Here is a 6860-nt window from a genome sequence, read left to right on the forward strand (position 1 = left end):
ATGTATGTGTGTATGTGTGTATATGTGTGTGTGTGTGTGTATGTATGTGTGTATATGTGTGTGTATGTGTGTGTATGTATGTGTGTGTGTGTATGTGTGTGTATATATGTGTATATATGTGTGTGTATGTATGTATGTGTGTATATGTGTGTGTATGTGTGTGTATGTGTGTGTATATATGTGTGTGTATGTGTGTGTATGTATATATGTGTATGTGTGTCTGCGTGTGCACCAGGAGGAGATGGAGACCATGTATGTGTGTGTATATGTGTGTGTGTATGTGTGTGTGTATGTATGTGTGTGTGTATGTGTGTATATGTATGTGTGTGTGTATATGTGTGTGTGTATGTGTGTGTGTATGTATGTGTGTGTATGTGTGTGTATGTGTCTGCGTGCGCACCAGGAGGAGATGGAGGCCATGTATGTGTGTGTATGTATATATATATGTGTGTATATATATGTATGTATATATATGTGTATATATATATGTGTGTATATATATGTGTATATATATATGTATATATGTGTGTGTGCGTCTGCGTGCGCACAGGAGGAGATGGAGGCGATGTATGGGGAGCGCTACTTGGCGGCGCTGGAGGTGACGCTGCTGCAGTTCGTGGAGGAGATTCAGCTGATGCTGCCCAGACCACACATCGACCGGGTTACTCACTCGCTCACCTCACTCGCTCACTCACTCACTCACTCGCTCACTAGCTCACTCACTCACTCGCTCACTCACTCGCTCACTCGCTCGCTCACTAGCTCACTCACTCGCTCGCTCGCTCACTGGCTCACTCACTCGCTCGCTCACTCACTCACTCACTCACTCGCTCACTAGCTCACTCACTCACTCGCTCACTCACTCGCTCGCTCACTCACTCACTCGCTCAATCACTCGCTCGCTCACTCACTCACTCGCTCGCTCACTCGCTCACTCACTCACTCACTCGCTCACTAGCTCACTCACTTCACTCACTCGCTCACTAGCTCACTCACTCACTCGCTCACTCACTCGCTCACTAGCTCACTAGCTCACTCACTCGCTCGCTCACTCACTCACTCACTCACTCACTGCTCACTCGCCTCACTCACTAGCTCACTCACTCACTCACTAGCTCACTCACTCACTCACGTCCCTCACTAGCTCACTCACTCGCTCACTCACTCGCTCACTAGCTCACTCACTCACTCACTGCTCACTCGCTCACTCACTAGCTCACTCACTCACTCACTAGCTCACTCACTCACTCACTCGCTCACTAGCTCACTCACTCACTCACTGCTCACATCGCTCACTCACTAGCTCACTCACTCGCTCACTAGCTCACTCACTCGCTCACTAGCTCACTCACTCACTCACTGCTCACTCACTCACTCACTCACTAGCTCACTCACTCGCTCACTAGCTCACTCACTCACTCACTGCTCACTCACTCACTCACTAGCTCACTCACTCGCTCACTAGCTCACTCACTCACTCACTGCTCACTCACTCGCTCACTAGCTCACTCACTCACTCACTCACTGCTCACTCGCTCACTCACTAGCTCACTCACTCACTCACTCACTAGCTCACTCACTCACTCACTCGCTCACTAGCTCACTCACTCACTCGCTCACTCACTCGCTCACTAGCTCACTCACTCACTCACTGCTCACTCGCTCACTCACTAGCTCACTCACTCACTCACTAGCTCACTCACTCACTCACTCGCTCACTAGCTCACTCACTCACTCGCTCACTCACTCGCTCACTAGCTCACTCACTCACTCACTAGCTCACTCACTCACTCACACACTCACTCGCTCACTCGCTCACTCACTCGCTCACTAGCTCACTCACTCACTCGCTCACTCACTCGCTCACTCACTCACTCGCTCACTCACTCACTCACTCGCTCACTCGCTCACTCACTCACTCACTCACTCGCTCACTAGCTCGCTCACTCACTCACTCGCTCACTCACTCACTCGCTCACGACTCGCTCACTCACACACTCACTCACTCGCTCACTAGCTCGCTCACTCACTCGCTCACTCACTCACTCACTCACTCACTCGCTCACTAGCTCACTCACTCACTCACTCACTCACTGCTCACTCGCTCACATCACTCACTCACTAGCTCACTCACTCACTCACTCGCTCACTCGCTCACTCACTCACTCGCTCACTCACTCGCTCACGCCTCACTCGACTCCTCACTCGCTCACTCGCTCACTCACTCGCTCACTCGTCACTCACTCACTCACTCACTCACTAGCTCACTCACTCACTCGCTCACTAGCTCACTCACTCACTCGCTCACTCACTCGCTCACTCACTCACTCGCTCACTCACTCACTCGCTCACTCGCCTCGCTCACTAGCTCACTCACTCACTCACTCACTGCTCACGACTCGCTCACTCACTAGCTCACTCACTCACTCACTAGCTCACTCACTCACTCGCTCACATAGCTCACTCACTCACTCGCTCACTCACTCGCTCACTAGCTCACTCACTCACTCACTAGCTCACTCACTCACTCACTAGCTCACTAGCTCACTCACTCACTCGCTCACTCACTCGCTCACTAGCTCACTCACTCACTCACTAGCTCACTCACTCACACACTCACTCGCTCACTCGCTCACTCACTCGCTCACTAGCTCACTCACTCACTCGCTCACTCGCTCACTCACTCACTCGCTCACTCACTCACTCGCTCACATCGCTCACTCACTCACTCACTCGCTCACTAGCTCGCTCTCACTCACTCACTCACTCACTCACTCACTCACTCACTCGCTCACTAGCTCGCTCACTCACTCGCTCACTCACTCGCTCACTCACTCACTCGCTCACTCACTCGCTCACTAGCTCACTCACTCACTCACTGCTCACTCGCTCACTCACTAGCTCACTCACTCACTAGCTCACTCACTCGCTCACTAGCTCACTCACTCACTCGCTCACTCACTCGCTCACTAGCTCACTCACTCACTCACTAGCTCACTCGCTCACTCACTAGCTCACTCACTCACTCACTAGCTCACTCACTCACTCACTCGCTCACTAGCTCACTCACTCACTCGCTCACTAGCTCACTCACTCACTCACTGCTCACTCGCTCACTCACTAGCTCACTCACTCACTCACTAGCTCACTCGCTCACTCACTCGCTCACTAGCTCACTCACTCACTCACTCGCTCACTAGCTCGCTCACTCACTCGCTCACTCACTCGCTCACTCACTCACTCGCTCACTCACTCGCTCACTAGCTCACTCACTCACTCACTGCTCACTCGCTCACTCACTAGCTCACTCACTCACTCACTAGCTCACTCACTCGCTCACTAGCTCACTCACTCACTCGCTCACTCACTCGCTCACTAGCTCACTCACTCACTCACTAGCTCACTCACTCACTCACTCGCTCACTAGCTCACTCACTCACTCGCTCACTAGCTCACTCACTCACTCACTCACTGCTCACTCGCTCACTCACTAGCTCACTCACTCACTCACTAGCTCACTCGCTCACTCACTCGCTCACTAGCTCACTCACTCACTCACTGCTCACTCGCTCACTCACTCGCTCACTAGCTCACTCACTCACTCACTCACTCACTGCTCGCTCACTCACTCACTCGCTCACTAGCTCACTCGCTCACTTCGCTCACTAGCTCACTCACTCACTCACTCACTCGCTCACTAGCTCACTCACTCACTCACTCACTGCTCACTCGCTCACTCACTCGCTCACTAGCTCACTCACTCACTCACTCACTCGCTCACTAGCTCACTCACTCACTCACTCACTGCTCACTCGCTCACTCACTCACTGCTCACTCGCTCTCACTCGCTCACTCACTCGCTCACTAGCTCACTCACTCACTCACTCACTCGCTCACTAGCTCACTCACTCACTCACTCACTGCTCACTCGCTCACTCACTCGCTCACTAGCTCACTCACTCACTCACTCACTGCTCACTCGCTCACTCACTCGCTCACTAGCTCACTCACTCACTCACTGCTTGCTCACTCACTCACTCACTCACTCGCTCACTAGCTCACTCACTCACTCGCTCACTCACTAGCTCACTCACTCACTCGCTCACTCACTCGCTCGCTCGCTCGCTCACTCGCTCGCTCACTCACTCACCCACTAGTTGTTGATGTTGTTGATGTTCATGATGATGATGATGATGTTGATGATGTTGTTGTTGATGATGTTGAAGTTGTTGATGTTGTTGATGATGTTGTTGTTGATGTTGTTGTTGATGTTGTTGATGATGTTGTTGTTGATGTTGATGCTGTCCAGCTGCTGGACGGTGAGGTCCCTACTGAGCGCTGCAGCCTGGCTGAGCGGGCCTTGCTCAGGCTCCTGGGTGTCCACCCGTGCCGCCCTCTCCCCGCACACGTGCTCACTCACCTGCTCACCACACTCGGTAACCACTCACCACTCACTCACCACTCACTCACTCGCTCACTACGCAACCACTCACTCACTAGCTCACCAGCTCACCACTCACTCACCACTCACTCACTCACCACTCACTCACTAGCTCACTCACCACTCACCCACTCACCCACCCATCCACCCACTCACCCACCCACTCACCCACCCACCCACCCACTCACCCACCCACCCACTCACCCACCCACCCACTCACCCACTCACCCACCCACCCACTCACCCACCCACTCACCCACCCACTCACTCACTCACCCACCCACCCACCCACCCACCCACCCACCCACTCACCCACCCCCCCCCCACCCACCCACTCACCCACCCACCCACTCACCCACCCACCCACCCACTCACCCACCCACTCACCCACCCACCCACTCACTCACCCACCCACCCACCCACCCACCCACCCACCCACTCACTCACTCACCCACCCACCCACCCACACACCCACCCACACACCCACCCACCCACTCACCCACCCACTCACCCACCCACACACCCACTCACCCACCCACTCACCCACCCACTCACCCACCCACACACCCACCCACCCACTCACCCACCCACTCACCCACCCACCCACTCACCCACCCATCCACCCACTCACCCACCCACTCACCCACCCACCCACTCACCCACTCACCCACCCACTCACCCACCCACTCACCCACCCACCCACCCACTCACCCACTCACCCACCCACTCACCCACCCATCCACCCACTCACCCACCCACCCACCCACCCACCCACCCACTCACCCACCCACCCACTCACCCACCCACTCACCCACCCACACACCCACTCACCCACCCACTCACCCACCCACTCACCCACCCACACACCCACCCACCCACTCACCCACCCACTCACCCACCCACCCACTCACCCACCCATCCACCCACTCACCCACCCACTCACCCACCCACCCACTCACCCACTCACCCACCCACTCACCCACCCACTCACCCACCCACACACCCACCCACCCACTCACCCACCCACTCACCCACCCACCCACTCACCCACCCATCCACCCACTCACCCACCCACTCACCCACCCACCCACTCACCCACTCACCCACCCACTCACCCACCCACTCACCCACCCACCCACCCACTCACCCACTCACCCACCCACCCACCCACCCACCCACTCACCCACCCACCCACCCACCCACCCACTCACCCACCCACCCACCCACCCACCCACCCCCCCCCACCACCACCGCTCTCTCCGTGTGTCTCACAGACGACCATTGGGGAGCTTCTCCGGACTCGCCGAGCGGAGCGCTCACCGCCACTCGGCACCACGGAGCGATCGGCAACAATGTCACCGCCCGTACCGGCAACAACGCTGACGGCACCGGCAACAACGCCACCACCGGCACCGGCAACAACGCCACCATCGGCACCGGCAACAACGCCCCCGGCACCGGCAACGCCGCCGATGGGAACTCCGCGGCTCTCTGCTGGGACGACTCGCAGAAGTTTGCCGTGACGCTGTCCACCGTGACCCGGCGACCCGCGACCCCGCGACCTCCGCCCACGACCCCGCGACCCCCGCGACCCCCGGGGTTGAGTCTGGCGCTGACGGAAGACTCCCCCATTTCTCTGGAGCTGCTGCTCGGCCAGCTGACGCCCTCCTCCTCCCAGATGCTCGTCATGGGTGGCGGTGGTGGTGGTGGTGGCGGCGGTGGTGATGATGGTGGTGGTGGTGGTGATGGTGGTGGTGGTGGTGGTGGCGGTGGTGGTGATGATGGTGGTGGTGTTGATGGTGGTGATGGTGGTGGTGGTGGTGATGATGGTGATGATGGTGGTGGTGATGTTGGTGATGGTGGTGATGGTGGTGACGGTGGTGGTGGTGATGGTGACGGTGGTGGGGGTGATGGTGGTGATGGTGACGGTGGTGGGGGTGGTGGTGATGATGACGGTGGTGATGGTGATGGTGGTGGTGGTGGTGATGGTGGTGGTGGTGGTGACGGTGGTGGTGGTGGTGATGGTGATGGTGGTGGCGATGGTGGTGGTGGTGACGGTGGCGATGGTGGTGGTGGTGATGGTGGTGGTGAGGAGGTGGCGCCGTTGTTGACAAGTTCTCTCGACGGCCTGGAGCTCGACTCATTGTCGTTGTTTCCGCCGTCATCGTCATCGTCATCATCATCGTCATCATCATCATCGTCACCATCATCATCGTCACCACCACCACCGTCATCGTCTTCATCGTCACCGTCGTCATCGTCGCCACCATCATCGTTGCCGGCGCTGTCGGTATTTCCCATAGACCACCGCGGCGGCTCCCGGCACGGAGCCAAACGGCGGCGCCGCCGCTCTCCCGCTGGTGGCGGCCTTGCCAGGAAACGGCGCCACCTGCACAACGATGGTGTCGGTGACGATGGT

At 57.1% G+C, this 6860-nt stretch overlaps 1 long non-coding RNA gene across 1 annotated transcript; it reads left to right on the forward strand.

Moving 5' to 3' along the window:
- Positions 1-553: 553 nt before the first annotated feature.
- On the forward strand, positions 554-6023 carry LOC144955130 (uncharacterized). Its single transcript, XR_013641514.1, has 3 exons — positions 554-661; positions 4310-4436; positions 5716-6023. It is a non-coding gene; the product is annotated as an uncharacterized LOC144955130 (long non-coding RNA).
- Positions 6024-6860: the final 837 nt, after the last annotated feature.

This window comes from Lampetra fluviatilis, unplaced genomic scaffold (assembly GCF_964198595.1).
Source record: "Lampetra fluviatilis unplaced genomic scaffold, kcLamFluv1.1 SCAFFOLD_836, whole genome shotgun sequence".
Lineage (NCBI taxonomy): Eukaryota > Metazoa > Chordata > Hyperoartia > Petromyzontiformes > Petromyzontidae > Lampetra > Lampetra fluviatilis.